Source organism: Panthera uncia, assembly GCF_023721935.1.
Source record: "Panthera uncia isolate 11264 chromosome C1 unlocalized genomic scaffold, Puncia_PCG_1.0 HiC_scaffold_4, whole genome shotgun sequence".
NCBI lineage: Eukaryota > Metazoa > Chordata > Mammalia > Carnivora > Felidae > Panthera > Panthera uncia.
In genome coordinates, this window is record NW_026057585.1 from 24,811,336 (window position 1) to 24,839,298 (window position 27,963).

Here is a 27,963-nt window from a genome sequence, read left to right on the forward strand (position 1 = left end):
CCGCCGCCGCCGGCTCATTTGCATCTGAATAAACACGAGCGCTGACCCGGCGGCTCTGGCGCCAAGAACTTGGCCCGCGCCCCCGCCAGGAGGGAGGTTTCAACGTCGTCCTGGCAAAACCGGACGGCCTGTCAGAAACATGAAAACGGCTTTTGAAATCTGCATGTCTGGGGGAAGGCATAAAATATTCATGCCTCAGATTAAAATATTTTATTGAATTAATATTGATTTACGATTAATTTTTAAATAGATTCATATTTCATGAGGCGCTCACGATGAGCCCACCAATTGGGCCTCAGTGAGTGAAACCAATTACACAAATCGTTAAGGAAGCGACCAAGAAAGCAACACTTCGATGCCTGGGAGGAGACAAAAAGAACGTGAAAGTCTGGCTTTATGATAAAATACACAGAGTATCTATACAGTGACTGGAAAAGAAATCTCATCTCCCTGCTCGCTTTGATACAGCTTTTTCTTTTTAATGCATGCCAGCGGGGCATCCCCCTGTCAATTTTTTTTTTTTTTTTTTAGAAAGATATCTATGTTTGGCCTCACATTTGAAAACTTCACCGCAGTGACATTTTTTTTTTCAAAATTGCAATTAATTCTCCCCTTCCGAGAGGAAACTGTAATAATAATAGCAACCAAAAAGGGAAGCTTCGTTAAGAGCTTCCTCTCTCCACCATTGGGCAAAGCCTTTCAGAAAAGTGCTGACAGCTGAAAACAAAAGACATTGATTGCTGCACCCAATTAGCATCTTCAGACACAAAGCAATGGCGGGTAAGATGAGGGTCCCCGAGCGCTTTTGAACGTGTTCTATTTCAATCGGAGCCCGGGGAAATTAACTTTTCCCCCTCAGCTCTCCCACCAGGCTTCCCAGAATCATACCTGTATTTTTGTCTGAACATTCAGATAGCCATCGTTTCAGCGAGACCCCTTTTGGTAAAGAAAATGTTTTTTAATTTATACAAGATATTTTTACAGCCTAAGTAACAGACCCAGTTCATCTTTATTCATCCTTCTTTTCTTTTTATGTCTCATTCATGTCTTCCTTTTCTTATTCAACCATTCTAAATTGGGCCATCCTTGTTTGGCTTATTATAGTCAGGCCCTTTCGCACAAAGCACCAGTATGTAAAGTTATAGGACAAAATAAGGATTATTCTTCACTTTGTGATGAAGGGTTTTAATGTGAGCGTGAGGATTTGAAAAGGCATGGGGAATCTGCAGGAGATGCTAGACTGGGTTAGAATAGCCACATGGGGCTAAGATGATGCCCAGGGTCTCCTAATTAGATAAAGCCATTGTTTAGATTCAGACAATACCTGTTTACAGTTCAATAAACAACTTGTCACAGTTGCTTGCTCAAAGCAGACCTAGATGTCAGTGCAAACAGTTAGTACAGAGGTAGTGGAATAAATTGGTCTCCTGAGTAAATAAATTGAGCAGCAATGTGAAACAGCCTCATCAGTACTGAGGAAGATAATCATTTATAAAGGTTTAAAATGGCGTTTCATAAGTATTGACATTTAGAGAAATGTCTTTCCCCATCTAAATGCCTACCCCCACCTTTTCCTATTTTCAGCAGCCACTAAAAAAGAAAAACAGTAATAAAATAAAAAGAGAGAATAAAGTATGTCTGGGGTCATTCCATCAAAGTTGTATAATGCTTTGTATATAAAATTTAATAAGTACTCAAAAGATGCCTGGTTTTGATTCTAAATTAAGGGAAAGTATGGCACCTGCCTTCAAGGATTTTCCATTCTGTCATCGCAAAGTGGAACCAGACAAAAACCGGTAAGACAGTGGAAAGGTCATTTGGCCAAACATGCAGGTTTGTTGTTACTGTTGTTGTTTCTTGCTGATGAGCAACTGAGTGATGAAGGGAAATGCAGTAAAAGAAAGAACAGAGCCGAGGTACGTGCTTAGAAACTGTCGTCAGGGAGATGAAGCAAGGGAAGCAGGAAGAAGAAATGAGGTGACACCATTTGGTGACTTCTTTTATGAGGATAATGACTGCACATAGTGGCATTCCCTTTCCCAAAGATCTTTGAAAAAAGTGTCTGTACTGGGAGATGTAACTAAAGAACTGAATGTAAGGCTTTGCAACAAATTGCTATACATACAAAAAGAGAAATCACAGAGACCCTGCTGGAGACCCCCATGCACACATAAACACTAGGAAGCAGAATGGCAAATTCCAATTCTTTAGAAGTTGTAAGAAAACAAGGCATTAACATTTACTGGCTGCCATCTTTAAACTCTTCCTGTAATATACAATGTACACCAGCCCACAATAGGACCAGAAGGGGAACAAGAAGCCTTGCTCCCACCACATTCTCCCTTCCCTTCCTTTCTTCCTTCCTTCCTGCCTTCCTTCTTTTTTTAAATCTGACCATTAGGCACCACCCCACAGAGCCTAAGTGAAAGAGCTCTTGCCCTAAAAATGGTAGAGGGCATGTCCCCTTTTAGACTAATTTAACCATCTCAGCATTTCATTTAAGTGTCCTCAGTTCTGCCACCACCAATAATGTTTATTTGCCTTTAACACAGAATTTTTAAATCTTGCACTTGGAGTCTACAGCAACAGAAGCCTTTTTCTGAACCAAGAAGAAAAAACTAGAATGCAGTCAATACTATTATAAACCTCAATGATCCTTTCTGGAGATGAATATTTAACATCTGCCCTGTAACTCACACTCCCTGTATTCCTGGCTCTTTACAACCACACCTGCTCTTTCAAATGGAGTCCCCAAACTGACTGTAAGACTTCTTTCCCTAGCATTATGTTGTGGTCACAGGCCTGAGAGCACATCATGCCAGGATTACTGCTGACCTGCCCTCTGTGGAAATCTGAGCTCAGTGGTGCCTTTATAACATGTTAGCTTTCAAGGCTACTCTAGACAAAATTGGCAGTGGATGTAGTGTTTCACCTCTATTCCCAGCGTCCATGTTCTGAGACAAAATCTCATTTACCCCATACTTCTCTGAAGGGCCCAGTGCTCTTTTAAAACCTCTCCTTGGGCAGGCACAGCAATGCAGAGAGCAAAGGGAAGGAGTTGGGATGAGAACACCCAGGTTCGGGTCCCATCTCTCTCTGGCTGCATAACCTTGTCCAAGCCACTTAACCTCTTCAGAGCCATTCCTCGGTTGTAAAATAGGGATAATAAAATCACTTACTTCCCAAGGAGGGTATACATGCTGCAGCTACAAACAAACAAATTGAAGTATGTTGAAACTTCAGGGGCCAATCAGGTGCTATTTCCACAAAATGTTGTTCATTCACTCAAAAATATAACTGAATACCTACTATATTTAAGACTGGATACAGTGATGAATATGGTGGGTCCCCTGTGCTTGGAGACAGAGTCTAACAGAGAATGTCATGGAAAGCATACTTTGAATAGCATAAGATTAGAACCATAATAGAGTATTAAGAAGTGTTGTGGAGCCACAGGTATGGAAGCAACTAAATATTTTGGAGGCAAGTCATGGAAACTTTGTTATTATTTATTTAATGTTTATTTTTGAGAGAGAGAGAGAGAGAGAAAACACAAGAAGGGGAGGAGCAGAGAGAGGTGACAAAGGATTCAAAGCAGGCTCTGTGCTGACAGCAGGTGGCCTGATGTGAGTCTCAAACTCAGAAACTGCAAGATCATGACCTGAGCTGAAGTCAGTCGCTTAACCGACTGAGCTACCCAAGCGCCCCAAAACTTTATTATTATAGTGCATATATATAATAGGCAAATGTTAAGCCCTACCACTTAACAGGGCAGAATAGATTTTAACTCTAGTTAGTCTGAAACTCAAGAAATAGAATTCTAATACTTCAATATTGAGTCTTAACCCGCAATCAGAGGAGGTGGAAAAGGACCACCAGGGCCTAGTCAGCTCCTGCTCAGGGCCTCCAAGTCACATGGACATGATCACTGCAGTTAAGGTAGACTCCCTGCTTGTAACCATGGAAGTGAATGGTTAGAACCACCTTAAGTCATTTTATACCATTTATTCAGCTGCATTTTTTGGATCTTGATTCAAATACATTAACTGAAAAAAGTCTACTTTAGATGATGAGCCTATTTCTGGTTTAGAGGTTTGGGAAGTCCTGCGGGGACAGTGTTGAGCAGACTCTTCCCCAGCCCACCCTCGTGTTGCTACCGATCCCCAAACTTGTCTCCTCTACAAACACCTTCTGAATGAGATTACCAGTGCCCACTGGCGGATGCTATGTATGGATCTCTAGCTGGACCACACAGACAACTCCAAAACCAGACTTCCTGTCAAGACTGACAACTGCTCTCCTCCTAAGTTTCTTGTCTCTGTAGAAGATACCACCACTTTCTCCTTTACTCAAGCAAGAAAGCAAGAATTTCTTCTTTTCTTCTCTCTTCATCTCACCTCCCTCCGCTAACTGTGTCAACCCTGTGTCCTTACCATTTTTCATACCTATACCATCCTCTCCTTCCCCCTTTGATTGCCAGAGTTCAGCTGCATCACCCTTTATCTCAGTTTGGAAATAGCCCCCTAACTGTCTCCCCATGTCTAACCTCACTTCCTGTAATTCATTCTCCAAATGCTACCAAAGTGATAGTGATCTTTAAAAGCTAAGAAAGACCATGTATCCCTCTTTCTTAAAATCCTTCAAAGGCTCTCCATAGTTTACAGAACAAAGAGCAAAATTCTTAAAATGACATAGAAGACCCTAAATTATCTGTCCTCACAGTTGTCTTGACCTCACAATTCTTACAACTCTGACTCTTCTATGTGGTTTCATAACTCCCTGCCTTTGCTCTTACTGAATCCCTTTGCCTGAGAAGTCTGCCTCCTGTCTTCAACCTCCTGTCCAAACACCTACTCATTTGCCAAGACTCATTCAGTCACCCTCTTCTCTAGGAATTCTTTATTTATCTTACCAGAACTTTGAGATAGAATTGACCACCCCTTCCTTTAGGCCCTCCCCCTGCACTTTGCCCAGATATCAAAAACATGTCTCCCTCCTCCTGGAAATAAAACTCCCAGCGACAAGGTCCATAATCAGTTAATTTTGTATAGCCAGTACCTGGCACAGTATCTGACATGTTTGGCACTCAACTGATGTTGTGTGAATGAACGAATAAAATGTGCAACCCGTTCTGTGAAAAAGGTCACAAAAGCCTAAAAAAGTGACTTGCATATAGTAAGCAGTCAATAAATATTTGTTGAATGAATGAATGAACAAATCCTTTCATATTTTGCCATTGAACTGGAGATCTTGTCACTGTCTTTTATGTAGTCCTTCTCCATATATATTTTTTGTCTAAAATAACGATGTGCAAAGTAGGCTAAAGCAGGGCGTATTATGCCACTATCAAATGCCGACATAGATTGGAGATGACCTTGCTGGCTAATTATTTCATTACTGAGAGCTCCTTGAGGGCTTCCTTCTTAGTGTCAACCTCCTCAAATATATTCCTAAGGACTCAAAAAAAAAACAAACAAAAAACCCCCCCAAAAAACAAAAACCCACCCAACTGCTTTGTTTTTCCACTCAACTGCTAAACAACAACCAAACCAGAGCAGGAAAAATTATACTACCCCAGGGAGAAAACATCATACAAATTCTACTTCTAGTATGTTTAGATCTCTGAGATTTATATAAAAATTCAGGGTTAACCTTATGAGTGTACAGAAAAGACATACTTTCTAGAGGTGTGATGAATTGTCAAATATTTACTACTACTGGCACACTAGAATGCTGAAATTTCTATTACAAAATGATAACCTTTGGCTTCTCGATCTTTAACAGAACCTTTTTAAAATGTAGATACTCCTGGGTAGAAGCAGGGTTGGTAGGTAGCCTGTGTACATGATCAATAAGGAGAGGGTGGTTGTTTGTGAATGGCAATGGTTTTTATTATTCAGTGCTAGTAAATTACCAGATGTTAAATATATTGCCTATACTGCAGCCAGGAAGGAATCCCACCCTGAGCCTCATTTTCCTAGATTTAGATTGAAAGGGCTTTATAGATCATCTAGTCTCCCCCATATTATGTTTAAGAGATTGATTTTTTCATGCATGTACTTATACATTTTTTCATTCAGCCAATCTTTGCCAAAGGCCTACTATGTGCCAAGCACTTCTCAAGGAACTCGAGACACAGGAATGAACAAAACAGACAAAAATCCAAGACCTCATATAGCTTACATTATATTGGGGAGAGATAGACAATCAACAGTATATCAGTAAAATGTATTTTTTCTTGGCTTCTCGGGTTTGCCAAATAGTGATTAATGAATAAAAATAAAATTGGGAAGAGGGAGAGAACATGTGAGGCAGAAAGTGAAGGTGGCTTCCAATTTAATTTCAGCGATCAGGAGGTCATCACCGAGAGGATAACATTTGAGAGAAGACTGGTGGTGGGTCGGAGCAAAGATTGCAAATACCAGAGCAAGAGGGGTTTTCCAGGTAGAGGGAAAAGCTAATCCAAATATCATGAGAGAGGAATTCATATGATTTATTAAAAGAAAAGAACAAAGAGAACAGTGTGTTTCGTCTCGAGAGAACAAAGGGAAGAGAAGTAGAAGATGAGATCAGAGGACGAGTGAGGGAGTCCAGTCATCACAGAACCCTGGGGGACATTTTCAAGATAGGTTTAGGCTGGGGCTCCTGGGTGGCTCAGTCGGGTAAGCGTCCAACTTCGGCTCAAGTCATGATCTCACGGTTTGTGGGTTTGAGCCCTGCATCAGGCTCAGTGTTGACAGCTCAGAGCCTGGAGCCTGCTTTGGATTCTGTCACCCTCTCTGTCTGCTCTTCCCTCACTTGTGCTCCATCTCTCTCTCTCTCTCTCCCTCTTAAAAATAAATAAACATTAAGAAAAATAGGCTGAGTGAGATGAGAAGCAATTGGAGGGTTTGAGCAGAAGAGTGCCATGCTTGGACTGACTGTACATGTAAAGGACCATGCTGCTGCTATGTTGAGAAGAGACTGAACTGGGCAAAGACAGAAGCAGATAAACCATGCAGGAGTCTGTTGCACTGATTAAGGTGAGAGGAGACAGCAGTGTGGATGAGTGGTAGTGGTAGTGGATGGTGAGACGTAGACAGATTCTGGATACATTTTGATAGCGGAGCCAATAGGATTGGCTAACATATTGATTATGAGGATTGCAAGAAAGAAAAGAGACAAGAATAGCTCTGATTTAGGGGCACCTGGGTGGCTCAGCTGGTTAAGTGTCTGACTTCAGCTCAGGTCCTGATCTCACGGCTCATGAGTTGGAGCCCTGTGTCGGGTTCTGTGCTAACAGCTCAGAGCTGGGAGATTCTGGGTCTCCATTTCTCTTTGTCCCTTCCCCTCCCCCCCACTCTCAAAAACAAACATTAGAAAAAACGAAAAGCTCAGGTTTCTGGCCTGAGCAACTGGGAAGATGGTGTTTTCATGAAGTGAAGTGGAAAGATTGAGGGTAGTGTGTATTTTGGGGAAGGGAGTGCAATGATCAGGAGCTAGTCAAGGCATTTTAAGTGAGAAGTACCTAGTGGACATCCAAAGAGAGGAGTTGATTATTTAAATGAGAAAATGTATAAACAGGGAAGCTGTGAATTATATCAGGTCATCCAATCACAAAGGCACCATCAGAGTGGGACATAAAATCGCACCCTGGAGGGAAGAAATAGAACTCTAAAGGGAAAAGAAAGACTGAGACAATGACAGATTCTGCCTTCCTCATTGTTTGGCCAGGAAGTGAGTGGCCAGACCAAACTGAAGTCTCATAAACCACGAGCGAAACTGCAAAATGTCATTCAATTGCTAGTTTCTACTGTGCATTTTTCCATTAAGTTCCTGATAGTGTCTACTAAATTTATTTTAACATGGAACATTCTTTAAGGGTTGTGCGATGAGAATGTAAAGGGAGAATGGTATAAGCGAAGATGGCAGAAATCTATTTGAACTCTTTTACTCACATGGACTGCAGACACTCCTTGCATATCAAATGCCAGAGCAACTTAGCGTCCCTGGTGGCAGCTCCTAGAATTTAGATTGGGAACAAAAACTGTTCAGGATATGAAACAACTGGGATATGATATGGTGTTGGGCAAAGTGAACGGGAAGAACTTTCACATTTCGGGTTAATTGTTCAAAAAATATTTGGGAAGGGGCAAGATTCTGAACTACTCATGCAATGACAATATTCTTTTGCAGAGATCTAAAACAGTGCCCAATTCATAATCTTATCTAGAGCTGTGAACTTTCAAGGGGTCATTTGGTTCAGCTCTGGCCTGGAAAAAACCTTACAGGACAACTATAAATTGGGAAATATTTACCATATTTGCCAGCAGAACACACAAAAGGGGAAGAAAGACAAGTTGGACCATTATTGGTGACATGATGGAGACGTCTAGATATCCAACCTATGTATACCATCAATTTGCAAATGGCTACTGGGGTTCTGAAATTGATGACGTTCTCAAATGATTTCCACTTTTCAAGCTTTTATCCTATTAAAAGCCATCTACCACAAATCTGCTTAAGTACTTTTAAAATACAGAGTATCAAAAAAAATACAGAGTACCCAATTCATACAGCCACCAGCCACTTACTGGGAAGAGGTTATGCAGGGATCTGGACCAGATATGATGGTTTTCATAGTTAATTGTGAAGAATTAAGAAGGGCGATTTGAGACATAGTACCTGCAAGAAAAACATAAGCCAAAATCAGGCTATGCCAGTTAGTTACCTGTTATCTCTCAGTGCCAAGTCAACCCATCCTCTCTGCTTCTTTGCACTATATTTTCAATATACCCTTGCCAGATGGATTCCTGTTAGTTTCTGTCAGTGAAAGAGACTAGTGTGAAACTGAAAGACAGGAGGAGGGAAGAATGAACTCTTTTTCTATTTACAGTTCCTATAAGTTTTCCTCTAGCAGCAGAAAACAAATACCATACCAACATTGCTTCAGCCCCTCAGGGCTGGCTGTGCCCCTTCAGCGACAGAGTACCAGCGACACCGTGCACTTTTCAGAAAGCATGAGTCTCTCCCCCAGAGAGCTGAACAATAGTCACAGGGTAGCCTCCTTAGAGATCCACACAGCAGCCACATGGTATTCATCACTCAAAGCGCCAGCCACACAGACCAGTCCTCTGAGCCACTACATATACCAGCGCCCTTTTGTTCCTTCAACACCAAGAGTAGTAGCTACTTTCACACATACTAATATTGGACTTAACCTTCACATTCCTTTTCTGCTCTTTAAGGAATTAGAGGTATTAGAAAGGTATTAGAAAATACTGGTGAGTGGTGGTTTTAAAATATGTCACAAATTTTTCAACACTGTTATCTCTAAAGGGTGGATCCTAATTCCCCTCCCCTTGATTGTGGGCTGGACTTAGCGACTTGCTTCAGATGAGTACACTATGACAGACACGATGGTGTATGGCTAGGTCATCAAAGGTATCACAGCTTCATCCTGCTCTCTCTCTTAGATCACTGCCTGAGAGAAGCCAACTGCTCTGTCATGAGGACACTCAAACAGCCTTGTGGGGAGGCCCACGTGGTGAGAAACTGACACTTTTTGCCAACTGCCAGCAAGAAGCGGAGGTCTTCCTGCCAATAGCTACATGAGTGCGCCATCTTGGAAGCGGATCCTCCACCTTCAGCCAAGCCTTCAGATAACTGCAATGCCATCTCACAGTTCGACTGCAATCTCGTAAGGGATCCTAGGTTTCTCCTGGATTCCTGAACCTCAGAAGTTCTGTGAGATAATAACTGTATTATTGCTGTTTCAAGTTATTAAATTTTGAGGTAACTGGTTTATTGGTTACAACACATAATTAAAATACCAAGTAACCAATTCCTTATATTAAAGTTCTCCATGTGAAATATCTGTTGTTGGCTCTTGGTCTTCTTGATAGAAGACTTGGTAGCATGAGTGGACCCAGGAAGCTGACCCTCAAAGATAGGATTCTATAATTGGGTTATTTACCTCTTTAGCTTTACAATTTAGCGTGAAATCTCGTTGCCAATGACAAATGGGATGCTGGTAATCTGTAACAGGCAACAATAGCAAAATGACTTAAATTATGGCTGTGGCTTCTTGGGATGAATTTCCTATGGAAGGCAAGGCTTTGAGTAACAAAGTAGCTGAAGTCCTTGACAGTTACAGTAGTAAATGTAATTATAAGAACTGGGAACGAGCTTTCTCTCTGCCATCAAGTCACAGAAGACCAGGAAGTATCTTTAGTAGCCATGAAAGAACCTCTTATTTCTTGGATTCATAAGGCAGGTATGACTAATCAAAATATAATTTTGCGAGTTACATAATTACAATATGAGATGAATTTACAGACAGAGTTTCTTATGTAAAAATTTAGGAATTGTTTAGAAGGAATGAATGCCTGAACTTGGAGGGAGGAAATTTTTTTCAACTTAGAGTTGAGTATTTTTAATCTGATATCTCTGAGCCTCACTTGCCATCAGAAGCAGCTCCTTAGGTTCTGAGGTGCATAGCCTTACCTTTCCTGAAGACTCTATAAGCTCCTCTATGGCTGATGCCTTCAAAGAGGATGTGTATTCTCCTCATCATCTCTCACTGCCTCAAGACCTGCAACTAGAGTTGTGTCTCAACACAGTCCATGGAGGCAAGTGCCAAGTCACATGTGGGAGAAGAGAGTTCATATTCCAAAATAATAGCAAGATTTTTGCAAAGAGACATTGGCAGAAACTTAGAGGATGACCATGGGAGTAGATTCTATACATATTAGACCAAGGAGGGTAACACATAATATTGGATGAAGTCAAGTATATTATTATGGTTTAACTTAACAGAGAATGAGGTAAATGTGAGGAGTTTCAACAGTTGGCTTGGATGATTACTGAAACATGGACCTAATTCAATCAGGATGAGATGCCAGAACTTCCTTGGCATAAAATAGAAGAAAAGACCAAAAGGCTTAGAAAGATAGGAACCCTGGAGTAAACCTGAATATCCACACAAACATGTCCCTTGAGAGTCCAGAGTACTCCCTCTTCCCTTAAGTGTTGAGAAATGCATTAATGATGTGGCCACTATATGCTTAGAAGAGCTTTATGGTGGATGGCTGTCTTTCATAAGCTAGGGATAATGGTGAGAAAAGCCACAACTGAAATGGGCTTTCTGATTTTAAAGTGGATAGTGAAATTCTGGAATGTTAGGGGCCAACTTAACCTCTAAAGGCAAGGTTTGCATAATTACCATAATAAACAATTATATTTGACCTGCAGGTATCTGCAGTAAGGCTTATTGATCACAGTGTTTCAATAAGACAAATAGGTAGCCCACTAAATAATTATATATATATATACATATATATATATATTTATGTATATTATATATTATACATATATATGTATATATATGTATATGTATATACATATATATACATATAGTATATATATACATATATATTATATGTATATTAATATATCTATAGTAAGTATAGATTATATCATAATTATAATTAAAAATTCTAGCCCATCGCTTCTCGGCCTTTTGGCTAGGATCAAGTATAAAAATTCTAGTCCAAGTGAGCAGAAATCTATCTGGGATCACCACAATGGTGAAGCACCTCTTCTCCCCCAGTGCAGCCCTAACCAGGTTCATAAACTCAGAGTACAGGGGCTTTATCCAGAATCACCATAATTATATTCTGAAATATTTTCTAAGCCTTCCAAAAGGTGCTTATATATAGGGTGATCACGCTCAGGGAAAAGGAAAACATCCGGTCCTATCTCAAGATTACTAGATTCTAGCTCTCTTGATTTATACTGCCACTGTGGTCCACTGGTCAATGTGGGGCTTATGGAGGTCAACTGATAAAGTGGATTTGGGGGCCTATATTTATATCCCCAGACCTTGCATATATAAATTGAATAGTCATGTTTATAACAGAATCACCATGTGACCTCTCTTACCTCTGGAGGTAGGGCTGTTATGGTATGATGATGAGGTAGCGGGCTCTGAAACATTCTCTCTCAACCAGAGCAGTAAGCCACATCTGAACACGATGGAATTACAGAGAGCATGGAGTTCACCAAAAATCTGAAAGGTGAAAGGATGATAACTCATATCACATTCCAATGTAATTCTCCTTTTTTTCCTATGCAAAATGCAGGTGGATAGTGGGTTGTTATAATGTCAGGCAGGTCATTATTCCAACTGCGGCAGCTACTTCAGATACAGTATTTCATTTTTCAAGGGGTAAATAAATACAACCTCTGGATCCTGGTAAGCAGCTATTGATCCAGAAAATGACTTTTTGTCTATACCAAATTGCAGGTCTCACCAGAAACAGTTTGTTCTCACTTAGCAAGGACAGCAACTCACCTTCACACTCTTGCATCACAACTATACCAACTTTCCCATTGTCTGACATAATCTAGCACTCAAAGATGTTGATCATCTTGGAATTTTACACAATATCACGTTAACTACCTTGATGACATCATGTTATTGAGCCTTATGAACAGGAACTAGCAGGCACTTTAAATGCCTTAGTAGCATGCATTCCAGAAAGTGGGAAATAAATCCCTCAAGTTTTCAGGAATCTGAAACTTAATGAGTCTTTCAGATACCCAGCCCACTTGCTAATACCATTGACCATAGATAGTCTACCAAACAGAAAGTCTGAAATAGATGATCCCAAGTGATATCAACTATTAAAGGCTTCATCCCATTAAAAATCATATATGACAAATTTGCATATCTTGAGTATATTCTGTATCCAAAGTGAGCAAGTAGTTCCTTCCAAATATCGAACATTTGCTGAGATATGGTAGTTCAAGGACCTGAACTGTGCATGACATGACCTCATGCTGCAGTCTGTAGGATTAGGTTTGGGGGGCGCCTGGGTAGATCAGTTGGTTAAGTGTCCGACTCTTGATTTTGGCTCAGGTCATGATCTCATTGTTGTGAGATTGAGCCTGCATTGGGCTCCATGATGAGTGTGGAGCCTGCTTGGGACTCTCTCTCCCCACCCTCTGCCCCTCCCCCAGTTGTGTTCTCTCTCTCTCTCTCTCAAAATAAATAAACCATAAAAACAAGAAGAATGGTAGGCTTGGTCCAAGGGGATTACACCATCCGTGCAAGCCAACAGTACAGACAGTGAGGTCCTGCAACAACTACTATTTCCTGACGCTCTCTCATTACTAATTAATCCCAACACTCTCTCCTCCTGAACCTGGACTCAGTCACAGAATCCTTCCAAACACAGTGTAGCAAATAATATTCACCAATGCACTGTGAGAAATAAAACTTTCTTTCAAAATAGAGGGAATCCAGGTGCAAGCATATTGGATGGAAATCACAAAAACCAAATGAGAGGAAGAGGGAGAAAAGTGAAGGGTAAAATCTATATAAACCTTAGTAAAAGAAAAAGGAAAAGATCCACAGTATCCAGTGTAGTCAGGGAAAGAACTATCACAGATATGTTAGCTCTGACAATGGATACACAGAAAATTCTTTCTGAAGAAAACTCATCTGTTTAACACTGAAGTACTTCTGGGATAGAGGAACCATGTTCTGAAGAGGAGCCATGTTCTGAAGTTATGTGTGATGCAAAACAATGGGCATCGGTTTGCCCATTTCTGCAGGTGCAAAGTGGACGCCTAGAAGCATCTGCACCAGACACAGAATAACAAGGATCTCACAGGCATCTGAGGACAAACATTGGAAATCTTTCTACTATTCTGAAAAAAAATGAGAGTAGTATTTAATATCTACTTCACTGAGGCATAATAAATTTCTGTATTAAGAAAACACAGCTTGCAAGCAAATTAAGCAAGACACTCAGACCAAAGCAACAGATAAATGGGACAGTATTATTAGAACAAATTATTAGGTTCTTCTGTTAAAGAGCCCTGAGAAGGTTGGAACTGAGAAAGTTGTAGTCCATGGCTCTTTGCTAACCATATCCCCCAAAGGAACAAGCAGCTAACTTGTTACATAAGAGGATCTCAATGAAATGTGTGTTGAATTAAATTGGAGTTGGCAAAATGTCAATTAATTTTTTTCAGTTTTGCTTTTTAAATTTTTACATATTTCAATTAATTTAACAAAGACATTAGAGCTTTTCATTTCCCCAAGTCCTTTCTTTGATCAAAGCAAGGAATAGACTGACAAATTAATTCTATTCTAATTCATGTCAGAAACAACACTTCTCTTAGAAATGAAAAGTAAGTAAGCAACACCAAACGCTGGCAAGGATGTGGAGCCATAGGAACTCTCATACGTTGCTGGTGGAATTGTAAAATGGTACAGCCACTTTGGAAGACAGTTTGGCGGGTTCTTAGAAAACTAAACATATTCTTACATTATGATCCAGCAATCACACTCTTTGGTATTTACCCACAAGAGTTGAAGATTTATGTTCACACAAAAACCTGCACAAGGATGTTTATAGCAGCTTTCCTCATAATTGCCAAAACGTGGAAACAACCAAGATGTCCTTCAGTAGGTGAGTGGATAAATAAACTGTGGTACATCCAGACAAGGGAATATTATTCAGCACTAAAAATAAATGAGCTATCTAGACATAAAAGGACATGGAGGAACCTTAAATGCATGTTAGTAAGTGAAAGAAGCCAGTCTAAAAAGGCTAAATGCTGTTTGATTCTGCCTGTATGACATCTAGGAAAAGGAAAAACTGAGGAGGTAGTAAATAAATCAATGTGTGCAGTACAGAAGATGGGACAAATAAATGGAGCACAGAAGATTTTTAGGGCAGTGAAAATACTCTGTATGATATTGCAATGATGGATATAGGTTACTACACATTGGTCTAAACTCATAGAATATACAATACCAAGAAAGAACCCTAAGGTATATATGGAATTTGAGTGTTTATGACGTGTCAATGTAGGTTCATCCTTGGTTAAAAAACTTAATAAAATCCGTTCTGGTGCATGATGTTGATAACAGAGGAAGCTATGCAGGGATGGGGTAAATGAAAAATCCCTCAACTTCCCTTGTAATGATATTTTAAACCTAAAACTAATCTAAAACATTAAGTCTTTAAAAAAATAAAAACATAGAAAGTAAGCACTGGCCTGAAATAGGCCATTGTTTTCAGTTGACATAGATCTGGAACCACTAATGAATAGTAGGAAAAGAGTACCTGTTAGACTATCCGTATTCTTACAGTTATACAGGCAGAGAAGAGTATCAGTGGCTTCACTGACACAATCACTCTTTTCCAGTCATGCTGACCTCCTTTTGTCCACATCCCAAACCTGTTCCCACCTAAGATTTTTACATTTGCTGTTTCCTTGCCATGAACACTCTTTCCCCAGATACATGCTCTCTAACTCCTTCAAGTATTTCAAGTCACTTTCCCAGTGAAGCCCTCCCTGGGCAGCCTAACTAAAAGTTCAACCCACTTCCCTCCTTTATTCATCTTATAACCTCAGTACATATTGCCATCTAACGTATCCTACATTTTTTTTTACCTTTTTATTCCATTGTATATCTCCCCTGCCGCACTAAGAACTCTGTGAGGACAGGAATATTTTTTCATTACTATATCTTCATCCTTTAGAATGGTGCCAAGCAAATAACAGATCAATAAATATCTGTTGAATGAATAAATGGACATGCAATCAAGTTAAAAATGTGAAATGAAAAATGTCAGGAAGATACAGTGTATAGCCTTCAAATCTTTTCTCTTTCCTCCTTATCCCAGGAAACCTTTTATCCAGATCTTGAATACACTCTTTTATAATTTTATTTCAAAAATACCAAGGTGTTTGGGGAGAAGACAGCCAGCACTGATAAATTATGAATGCTCTAGGAAATTTCAAAAATTCTATTCTCTGCATTGTTCATAACACATTATACTTTGACATTTATAAAAATTAAAAACAAATAGAAATTAATCCCATCTTTAAAATATGAATTCCATATTCCTATACTCCTATTGGAGTATATTTACATCACACATTTTAAAAGTTCATATAAGTTTTAGCTTTAAAATCCATTACTGCTTCCCACTGTAGAATTTTTATATCAATGGATATTTACTTTTGATAGTCATTAATATTTCTGACCAATATATTTGCTAATCTAATAATACTCTTTCTCATTCTTTGCCAGTACTATTAAAAAATTTTAATACTCAATTTTTAACTTTCCTCCAAGGGCTACTTTCTGAAAGTAAACCATATACTCTACAAAATACAGGCAAGCTGTTGAATAGCGAAGCCTGACAATATTTATACAATGTGAATGACCCAAAATATGCAATTGTGTAAACACTGCCGCTGGACCAAAACTTTTAGCTATAAACCTACTGTTGACATGCCTGTTAAGGGTTCTTAATGGACAGAGGTCCCGAGAAGAGATTGAGATAGAATTCCACAAGGAAGTTCACTCATGTGATCCACTCTGAGTGGATTTTTGGAAAAGAAGACAGTAAGAGGATTATTTTGAGATTTTAGATTTAGGGGATTTAGGAGAGAATGGCCTAGGGATACAGAAAGCAATGACTGCAACCAACATGCCCCAAGCAATTCAAGGTACAAACCTTCTCTCCTGATGATGTGTTGATTTAGAGTCAGGAATGAAATTTCAACTTTGGCAGTGTTCAGAGTTACATTAAATCAACTTTTGTGGCTCACAATGAAGCAGAGATTATTCGGATCACGTTAGAAGACCATACTCATTGTTTGCAAACTACTCCCCATTGAAGCAAATGCAATAATATTTTTCCCTTTTTGACCCCACATAGTTATTTTTATTGTTTTAAAATAGAACAGAGAAGCATTTTTTGAGGTTTATTTTTTAATTAAATTATTTATTATTTTTAAAAATTTACACCCAAGTTAGTTAGCATATAGTGCAATGACGATTTCAGGAGTAGAATCCAGTGATTCATTCCCTACATATAACACCAAGTATTCATACCAACAAGTGTCTTCCTTAAATCCCCTTAGCCCATTTAGCCATCCCCAACCCACAACCTCTCCAGCTCAGTTTGTTCTCTATATTTAAGGCTCTTATGTTCTGTCCCCCTGCCTGTTTGTATGTTATTTTTGCTTCCTCTCCCTTATGTTCATCTGTTTTATATCTTAAATTCCACATGAGTGAGGTCGTATGATATTTGTCTTTCTCTGACTAATTTCACTTAGCATTATACCCTCCAGTTCCATCCACGTTGTTGCAAATGGCAAGATATTATTCTTTTTGATTGCCAAGTGGTATTCCATTGTATGTATATACCACAACTTTATCCATTCATCTGTCAATGGACATTTGGGTTCTTCCCATACTTTGGCTATTGTCAATAGTGCTGCTTATAAACATCAGGATGCATGTGTCCTTTCGAAACAGCACATCTGTATCCTTTGGATAAATACCTAGTAGTGCAATTGCTGGGTTGTAGGGTAGTTCTATTTTTAATTTTTTGAGGAACCTCCATACTGTTTTCCAGAGTGGCTGCACCAGCTTGCATTCCCACCAACAATGCAAAAGAGATCCTCTTTCTCCGCATCCTTGCCATCATCTGTTTTTGTCTGAGTTGTTCATGTTACCCATTCTGACAGGGGTGAGGTGGTATCTCAGTGTGGTTTTGATTTGTATTTCCCTGATGATGAGTGATGTTGAGCATCTTTTCATGTGTCGGTTGGCCATCTGGATGTCTTCGTTGGAGAAGTGTCTATTCATGTCTTTTGTTCTTTGCTTCACTGGATTATTTGTTTTTTGGGTGTTGAGTTTGATAAGTTCTTATATATTTTGGATACTAACCCTTTATCTGATATGTCATTTGCAAATATCATCTCCCATTCCATCAGTTGCCTTTTAGTTTTACTGATTGTTTCCTTCACTGTGCAGAAGGTGTTTGTTTGTTTGTTTGTTTGTTTTATCTCGATGAGGTCCCAATAGTTCATTTTTGCTTTTGTTTCTCTTGCCTCTGGAGACATGTTGAGTAAAAAGTTGCTGTGGCTGAGGTCACAAAGGTTTTTGCCTGCTTTCTCCTCGAGGATTTTGATGGCTTCCTGTCCTCTGTTTAGGTCTTGCATCCATTTTGAGTTTATTTTTGTGTATGGTGTAAGAAAGTGGTCTAGGTTCATTCTTCTACACGTCGCTGTCCAATTTTCCCAGCACCACTTGCTGAAGAGATTGTCTTAATTCCATAGGATATTCTTTCCTGCTTTGTCAATGATTAGTTTGCCATACATTTGTGGGTCCATTTCTGGGTTCTCTATTCTGTTCAATTGATCTGTGTTTTTGTGCCAGTACCATACTGTCTTGATGATTACAGCTTTGTAATACAGCTTGAAGTCTGGGCTTGTGATGCCTACTGCTTTGGTTTTCTTTTTCAAGATTGCTTTGGTTATCAGGGTCTTTTCTGGTTCCATACAAATTTTAGGATTGCTTGTTCTAGCTCTGTGAAGAATGGTGGTGTTATTTTGATAGGTATTGCATTCAATATCGAAATTGCTCTGGGTAGTATCAGCATTTTAACAATATTTATTCTTCCAATTAATAATTAATAATTAATAAGCTTTCTATAGTTTTCAGTGTACAGATTTTTCACCTCTTTTGTTAGGTTTATTCCTAGGTATTTTATGGCTTTTGGTGCAATCATAAATGGTGCAATTCCTTGATTTTTCTTTCTGTTGCTTCATTATTGGTGTATGAAGTGCAACTTATTTCTCTGCATTGATTTTATATCCTGCCACGTTGCTGAATTCATGGATCAGTTCTAGCAGTTTTTTGGTGGAATTGTTTGGGTTTTCCATATAGGGTATCATGTCGTCTGCAAAGAGTGAAAGTTTGACTTCCTCCTTGCCGATTTGGATGCCTTTTATTCCTTTGTGTTGTCTGATTGCTGAGCTTAGGACTTCCAGTACTATGTTGAAAACAGTGGCAAGAGTGGAAATCCCTGTAGTGTTCCTGACCTTAGGGGGAAAGCTCTCAGTTTTTCCCAGTTGAGGATGATATTAGCAGTGGGTCTCTCGTTTATGGCTTTTATGATCTTGTATGATCCTTCTATCCCTACTTTCTTGAGGGTTTTTATCAAGAAGGATGCTATATTTTGTCAAATGCTTACTCTGCATCTATTGAGAGGATCATGTGGTTCTTGTCCTTTCTTTCATTGATGTGATGTATCACATTGATTGTTTCGTGGGTATTGAACCAGCCCTGCATCCCAGGTATAAATTCCACTTGGTCGTGGTGAAGGATTCTTTTAATATATTGTTGGATCTGGTTGGCTAGTATCTTATTGAGAATTGTTGCATTCATGTTCATCAGGGATACTCGTCTGTAGTTCTCCTTTTTAGTGGGTTCTTTGTCTGGTTTTGGAATCAAGGTAATGCTGGCCTCATAAAATGAGTTGGAAGTTTTCCTTCAATTTCTATTTTTTGAAACAGCTTCAAAACAGTAAGTGTTAACTCTTCTTTAAATGTTTGGTAGAATTACCCTGGAAAGCATCTGGTCTTGGATTCTTGGTTTTTTGGGAGATTTTTGAGTACTAATTCGATTTCTTTACTGATTATGGGTCTGTTCACATTTTCTATTTCTTCCTGTTTCAGTTTTGGTAGCGTATATGTTTCTAGGAATTTCTTCCCAATTTATTAGCATATAATTGCTCATAATATTCTCTTATTATTGTTTGTATTTCTGCAGTGTTGGTTGTCATCTCTCTTCTTTCATTCTTGATTTTATTTATTTTGGTCCTTTCCTTTTTCTTTTTGATCAAACTGGCTAGGGATTTATCAATTTTGTTAGTTCTTTCAAAGAACCAGTTCCTGGTTTCATTAATTTGTTCTACTGTTTTTGTTTTTGTTTTTGTTTTTTCATTTCAATAGCACTGATTTCTGCTCTAATCTTTATTATTTCCCATCTTCTGCTGTTTTGGGGTTTTATTTGCTGTTCTTTTTCCAGCACCTCTTTGAGTTGTAAGGTCAGGTTGTGTATCTGAGACTTTTCTTCCTTCATTAGGAAGGCCTGGATTGCTATATACCTCCATCTTATGACTGCCTTTGCTGTATCCCAGAGGTTTGGGGCTGTGGTGTTATCATTTTCATTGGCTTCTATGTACTTTTTAATTTCCTCTTTAACTTCTTGGTTCACCCATTAATTCTTTAGTAGGATGGTCTTTAGTCTCCAAGTATTTGTTACCTTTCCAAATTTTTTCTTGTGGTGTATTTCGAGTTTCATACCATTGTGGTCTGAAAATATGCACAGTATGATCTTGATCTTTTTGTACTTGTCGAGGGCTGATTTGTGTCCCAGTATGTGATCCATTCTGGACAATTTTCCATGTGCACTCAAGAAGAATGTGTATTCCGCTGCTTTAGGATGAAATGTTCTGAATATATCTGTTAAGTCTATCCAGTCTGGTGTGTCGTTCAAAGCCATTGTTGCCTTGATTTTCTGCTTAGATAATCTGTCCATTGTTGTAAGTGGGGTGTTGAAGTCCCCTACCTTTATGGCACTATTATCAATGAGTTTCTTTATGTTTGAGATTAATTGATTTATATATTTGGGTTTCTCCACATTTGGAGCATAAATGTTTTCAACTGTTAGAACTTCTTGGTGGAAAGACCCCTTAATTATGATGTAATGTCCTTCTTCATCTCTTGTTTCAGTCTTCATTTAAAGTCTAGATTTTCTGATATAAGTATGGCTACTCCAGCTTTCTTTTGGTGACCATTAGCATGATAGATGGTTTTCCATCCCCTTACTTTCAATCTGAAGGTGTCTTTAGGTCTAAAATGGGTCTCTTGTAAACAACATATAGAATGGATATTGTTTTCTTATCAATTCTGTTACCTTATGTCTTTTGATTGGAGCATTTAATCCATTGACATTTACAGTGAGTACTGAAAGATAAGAACTTATTGCCATTGTGTTGCCTGTAGAGTTGGAGGTTCTGGTGGTGTTCTCTCATCCTTTCTAGTCTTTGTGCTTTTGGTCTTTTTTGTTTTGTTTTATCTATCTCCCCTCAGAGTGTCCCCCTTAAAATTTCTTGCAGGGCTGGTTTAGTGGTTACAAAATTTTTTAGTTTTTATTTGTCTGGGAAACTATCTCTCCTTCTATTTTGAATGACAGCTTTGCTGGATAAAGTTTTGGCTGCATATTTTTCCGTTTCATCATGTTGTATATATCCTGCCACTCCTTTCTGTATATATCCTGCCTCTCCTTTCTGGCCTGCCAAGTTTCTGTGGATAGGACTGCTGCAAACCTGATCTGTCTCCCTTATAGGTTAAGGACCTGTTTTCCTTTGCTCTTTTCATAATTCTTTCCTTGTCTGTGTATTTTGTGACTTTGACTATGATATGCCTTGTTGATGGTCAGTTTTGTTGAATCTAGTGAGAGTTCTTTATACTTCCTGGATTTTGATGTCTGTGTCTTTCCCCAGGTCAGGAGTTTTCTGCTATGATTTGCTCATATAAATCTTCTATCCCTTTTGCTCTCTCTTCATCCTCTGGTACCCCTATGATTCAGATGTTATTCCTTTTTAATGAGTCACTGAGTTCTCTAATTCTTCTTTGTGCTCTTTTGCCTTATTTTCCCTCTTTTTTTCTTCTTCATTATTCTCCATATACTTGTCCTCTATATTTGCTGCTCTGCTTCATCCATCTTTGCCACCATGGCATCCATCTGAGATTTCATCTCAGTTATAGCATTTTTAATTTCATCCTGACTAGATTTTATTTCTTTTATCTCCACAGAAAGAGATTCTATGCTTTTTTTGACCCCCACTAGTATTCTTATTATCGTGATTCTAAATTCTAGTTCAGCCATCTTGCTTATATCTGCATTGAATAATTCCCTGGCTATTATCTCTTCCTGCTCTTTCTTTTGGGGTGAGTTGCTTCATTTCATCATTTTGTAGGAAGAAAATAATAAAATTAAAAATAAAATTTTAAAAATTTAAAGCAACACACAAAAAATCAAATAAAGAAAGCTATATTCTAAGTGTGTTTTGGTCTGATTGTTGAAGGAAGCTTGATAGAGTAGAGAAATAAGGGAAAACAAATGAAAATTTTAAAAAGGAAAAACAGTAGGAAAAATTTTAAAATTTGAAAAAGATGTATACAATCAAATAGAATAAAATGAGATGAAGAAGGTAAAATAGACTAAAAATTTTTATTAAAAAATTTAAAATATAGTAGAAAAATTTAAAGAAAAAATTTTTTCTCTTTCTGTGTCAAAGCATAAGAAACTAAACAAAAAAATGAATAGATGGACCAGCGAACAGAATGAAATCTGCATGAAATTACATCCAGTTTCCTTTAGAAGTAAAACTATGAAGCACTTTATAGTCGGTAAAGTAAGCAGGTAGAGAGACTTGTGGTGATCCTCTAGGGCTTGGTTGGCGCAGTTGGACAAGGCTTGGTATAACTGCTCCATTCTCCACGAGGTGGCGCTGCTTAGCTTACTGTGGTGGATCAGTGAGGGTCACAGGTACATGTGTAAGGATGCATGGGAGAGGTGAAAACGGCATCACACAGCTTCCCAGTCTCTAGCATTAGAACTCTGTGCTCTTACCAACCAGCCATCATGCACCCCTCCTTTGTCTCAGGCTTCTATCCATTCCCTGCTTCTATACTGTCCATGTCCAAGCAGTCAGCCTGCCAAGCAGTACCTCCCTCCATAATTTTATCTCAGATGGGGCTGTTTCCAAACCCCTCAATTCTGAGGGCCCTGAGGCTTTGACCTGCTCTGACTCTCTGGGGGAGGGTCTCATCAAAAAATGGCTGGGTGCCAGCCTTCCCCAGGAACATTCACGTGACTATGCCACTGTAGAGGCCCAGAAACTGTGGCTGAGTGCCAGCCCACTCCAGAAAAATTTCGCATGATCCTATAGCAGCAGTGGTTTAGGGACTATGGTAAATCACAGCACACATCTGGCACCAGTCTTCACCACACCCTAGCATCCTTGTTCCAACACCAGAAAATGTGGCTGTAATCTGGGGTTCGCTGGGACCTTTGTGGGGAGACTTCATGGCTTCTACCAAATGTCCTCCCAGCAGAGGAGCCACCTCTCCCCGTGTGGCCCAAGGACCCTGAGGACCCCGCTGTCTGCTCCTGGGGATTTGCCCTTACCACCAGAGCTCCGCCAGATAGTGAGTTGCAGAGTTTCTGACTCTGTGCTCCCCTGTTTATAGAGTCTTAATAGTATTGAAACCCTTTCCTTTCTCCTTTGTCCCTTTCTTGTTAAGTTCCTTGTGGGCGTTTCTACTCTTTAATTCTAGCTGCTTTCACGGAGAGTACTTTTCCTGTACTCTCCCCCCCCCACCCCACCCCCCCCCCATCTCCATACTCTCTTCGCAAACAAAAACAGCTCTGCACCCTCTGCAGCTTTTCTCCCCCAGTTCACCTCTTTGTGCTGTGTACCTGTCAAGTTCTGTGGCCCAATGTAGATTGTTGTGTGAGTCCTCAGATCAATTTTCTATTTGTGCAAAATGGTCTGGTGCTGACCTGGATGCATTTCAGGGATCAGAGAAGCAGCAAATGTCCATGTTGCTCTGCCTTCTTTGCCCCTCCTCAAACCAGAGACTCCATTTCTAAATAGAAGATAAGGTTAAATGTCTTTTATAAGCTGTTGAAGGCCTGATGATTACATTTTAATTCAATTATTGAGTTCCTTTTCTCCCTCAAATTTGAAGATCCTATTTTATATATGGCTACTTAACATGTAATGTATTTTTTTTATTAAATTGTCTTTGCTGTCAACCCAAAACACATAGGTTCAAAAAGTTCAGAGATTTTTTGTCTCTATTGCTGTTTTATTGACTTATGTATCCTCAAAATATAAAGCACTACCTGGCACATAAAAAACACTGAATAAATATTTATGGAATGAATAGATGGATGGATGGATGATACTGTTAGTAGTCTTCTATGTAATCTATAATCCTCATATATCTACATAAATATGAGCACCATAAATTTGCTTAAAAGCTAATATACAGACCAACACTTCTTAGCAGATATAAAAGGGGATTCTGGCTATGAGGAGCTTATAGTTCTGTCAGGGAGACAAAACTAACCCATGACATAATTAGAGAATAAAGAAATATAAAGAAACCATGAAATAGTTACTTAGACCATCTATACAGTCAATGTTCACAGGAGGAAGAAAGCAATGTTATCCTCATGGAAAACTTCGTGGAGAAGACTTGAACCAGGCCTTGAAGGATGAGTATAATTTCAGTACAGAAAAAGAAAAGCAAAGAGCATATACAAGTTTTGAAATCATGATTCATGGTAAAATCCAGTAAGAGTATAAGCTTGAGGAGATCCAGAGATTCACATTAAAGAAATTAAGGGACACCAGATTATGATATATTTTTACTGTCAGGATGAGGATTCATGCATCTCTGATTCATCAGAAATATCTATGCAGTGTTTACTATATGCCAAGAACAGTGCTAAGTGCTGGGATCAGAAAGTGAACACAATAGGAGCACCTGAGTGGCTCAGTCTGCTAAGTGTCCAACTTTGGCTCAGGTTGTGATCTTGCTGCTCATGTGTTCGAACCCCGCATCAGGCTATGTCTGTCTCTCTCTCAAAAATAAATATGCATTTTTTTAATTAAAAAAAAGAGAAAGAAAGTGAATGCGATAAATTCCCTGCCTTCATGAAGCTCACATTCTGGTAGGAGAGATAGATAAGAAACACATGAACAAATAAAACCCTCTCAAGAGGGACACCTGGGTGGCTCAGTTGGTTAAACATCCAGCGTCAGCTCAGGTCATGATCTTGTGGTTCATGGGTTTGAGTCCCATGTCAGGCTCTGTGCTAATAGCTCAGAGCCTCGAGCCTGCTTCGGATTCTCTCTCTCTACCCCTCCCCTGCTTGCACTCTGTCTCTCTCTCTCTCTCTTTCTCAAAAATAAATAAATATTTAAAAAAAATTTTTTAAACATCGTATCAACAGTTAACACGGATCTTAAGAGATGTAAAACATGTCAATGACTAGGAAAGTTTAATAAAGGCTAGGGTAGTCAGAGAAGGCTATTTGAGTTCCGTCTTTCATGAGCATGGGAAAGGAACTGTTGATAGCCAAAATATTTCAACTAATTCCTGGCTATCAATATGGAAAGAGTACAGAGAAGTGATTACTGAGAAAAAAGGACCAAGGAAGTCACATTACAGTGTAGGCACAGAGGGAATTACAGGTAGGTGGGGACCTGACCTACCCTGCCGAGGTCTAGAGAGGCCTAATGCATAAACATGGCATGTATGAGGAAGGTTGAGTGTAAAACATGGAGATTAAATGGGGATTAAGTCAAACTCTGGGGACAGCATAATAAATGCCAACAACCCCATAAGAAAATAATACCCAGAATTTATTACTCCTAGGTATTTACCCAAAAGAAATGAAAACAAATACTCACACAAAGACCCATACACAAAGATTTGTAACAAGTTTATTCATAACAGCCCAAAACTGAAAACAACCTTACTAATCTATCAACTGATGAATTGCTACAAAAATTTTGGCATAGCCATGTAAGTAATGCTGCTCGTAAAAGAAAAAAAAAAATCTATGGATGTTTTCAATAAAATGGATGAATCTCAAAAACATTATGCTAAATGCAAAAGGCTAGACACAGAAGACTATGTATTATATGATTCCCTTTACATAAAGTTCTAGAAAAAATCAAAACTCTTGTGAGAAAAAACTGAATAGTGATTGCCATGGAAATAGGGTAGATGGGGTAGATTGACTATAAGGAGGAACTAGAGACTTTGGGGTGATAAAAAATGTGACTAATGTCATGATTGTACAGTTACGCAGCTGTATACATTGTTAACTTCTATTGTACACTTAAAATTGGTGAATTCATGTATGGGGACAGATGGGAGCTACACTTATGGTGAGAATAGCATAACGTATAAACTTGTTAAATCACTATGTTGTACTCCTGAAAATAATGTAATATTAGTATCAACTATACTCAAATTTAAAAAAAGGCAAATTTCATCTTATGCAAATTATACTTCAAAAATTACAAAAATGTGATTCATATGTCTCCTACCCAGCATTGTGAACCTCGATTGCCAGAACTATGTATCACTAAAGCCTGTCACAGTCTCCAAAACATAATAAAAAATTTAATAAATGAAGAAATAAGTGAACAAGTGAAAGTGTAATTGGTACAGAACTCAGTGTCCAATAAGAAATCATAAAAGAATGCTTTACAGACCTTAAATCCTGAAAATACTCTATATTAAAGTTTTTGAGGTTCTTGGAGGACACTTGAAACTTCTTCCTACAGGTCTTGATTTCTTGTCAGTCAGTCCTTTATAAGACTGCCTGATATCAGGGTTCTTTCTTAGCTTTGGCTTCTGTCCAGTGAAAGTTCCTGGTGAGATTTTATACAACCTGAAGTATATTGATATCCTTATTACTGCTCTAAACTCCTGACATTTCATTTCATTTATTGGTCACCTTGCCAAATGACATTCTCCAAGAACTTGTATTATCGTGTTCCTTTGGCAGTTTTAGAGAGTTGTTTGGATGACCTGGGAATAAAGTTTGATTCCAAGGTTAATCAGCTCATATATAATTTAATTTTTAATAATCACAAATAGAGTCTTTTAGCTACTTTGTCCTTAAAAAAATAATTTTACTTGTCAACAAAGTCTGAGCCAGCAACATAGATTTAGAAATCAGATTTTACTGTTACCTTAAAAAAAAACTTTTAAGGGTTATTTCTTCACAAGAACAATAGATGTGTTGCACAAATACAAGTCAAACTTCCAAGTGAGCAGATTGCTTCGATTTACCTTCTGAGAGTGAGATACATCCCAGGAGACACTGGGGCTCCTTCAACCTACATCAAAGCGATCATTAATGAAAAACAAAGCCGCTGCCAGAAGACCAAGCATTAGCAGTCATCATATCTGCCAGGCTTACTCTCTCCCCATGGGCTGTGGCTCAGCATGGCCCATCTCAATCCTGTAGGGAAACAGAGGATGTGCTTCCTATAGTCACACCTTGGTGGATGAACCACCAACATGCAGGTGTCAGTTAAATGTCAGTTATAATGTCAGTTATATTGTCAGTTATAATGTCAGTTACATTGACAGAAATAGTTGTGACTAGGAAACATCACACTAGGAAACAGTAGAAAGTTGGTCACAGATGTGGGAGGTCCACTCTGGCATAAATTCATATATGGTTGTCACAAACAACTGCTTTCTGGACCCCCTGAGATAGGGGGAGGTCGGCCATTTGGGCTGATACTTTCTTAGAGGAATCATTGACCTGTTTCCCACCCCAGGGTTCACATGGAGAACCACGAGAACAGACCTCCCTAGTAAGTCCAAATTGGGTAGCAAGTTCATATAGTTTATAGGTTTGTAACTAAGTTTGGGAAGAAATTGGAATCACTAAATTACACAATAAACACTCTATAAAAACCTTAATTGAAATAAATGTGAGAGCCACTGTAAAATGTCCTCCCCCCTGTGGCTGCTCAAGCAGTTGTGATTTGCACATTTCACTTCCGGGTCACAGGTGCTGCACAGTCTTATTATGACATTCATCATAGGCTGTCACATACTTGCGTGCTATCCAAAGAAATTAGCTGGGCATATAATGAAAATCTGAATGCCCAGAAACCAAAGAGAACACAGTAACTATTGTATTCTTTAGAAAATTTTTTAAATAAAAATTAGAGGTTTTTATTTATTGACTGGTGTGGACATAGAGCGAGACTAGACAGCCAAGTACAATGCAAGCCCAACATTTGAAAGAGCCATGCTGAACACCTTCAATTCCTAATCCAAGAATGTGGAAATGGGTACTCAGGTTCCTGGAGTTTTTCCAGATCACACTGCCAATAGAGAATTCCAGGTTTCCTGTGTACTTCCTCAAACTGCCTTTTTGACTTTTACTACATTTTGGAGCAGTTTGTATCAGCTTGAATACTTGCCCAAACTGCATCATGAATCGCCGTTTTCATCTTCTAAGATGGCTCAGAGATCAAGCTA

The 27,963-nt window shown here is 38.9% G+C and overlaps 1 long non-coding RNA gene across 1 annotated transcript; it reads right to left on the reverse strand.

Annotated features, from left to right (window-relative positions):
* Positions 1-26,986, reverse strand: LOC125912376 (uncharacterized). Its single transcript, XR_007454690.1, has 7 exons — positions 26,755-26,986; positions 23,354-23,523; positions 15,454-15,576; positions 11,923-12,049; positions 8,574-8,664; positions 7,938-8,001; positions 1-128 (listed from the first exon to the last, which is right to left on the reverse strand). It is a non-coding gene; the product is annotated as an uncharacterized LOC125912376 (long non-coding RNA).
* Between the last annotated feature and the right edge of the window lie 977 nt (positions 26,987-27,963).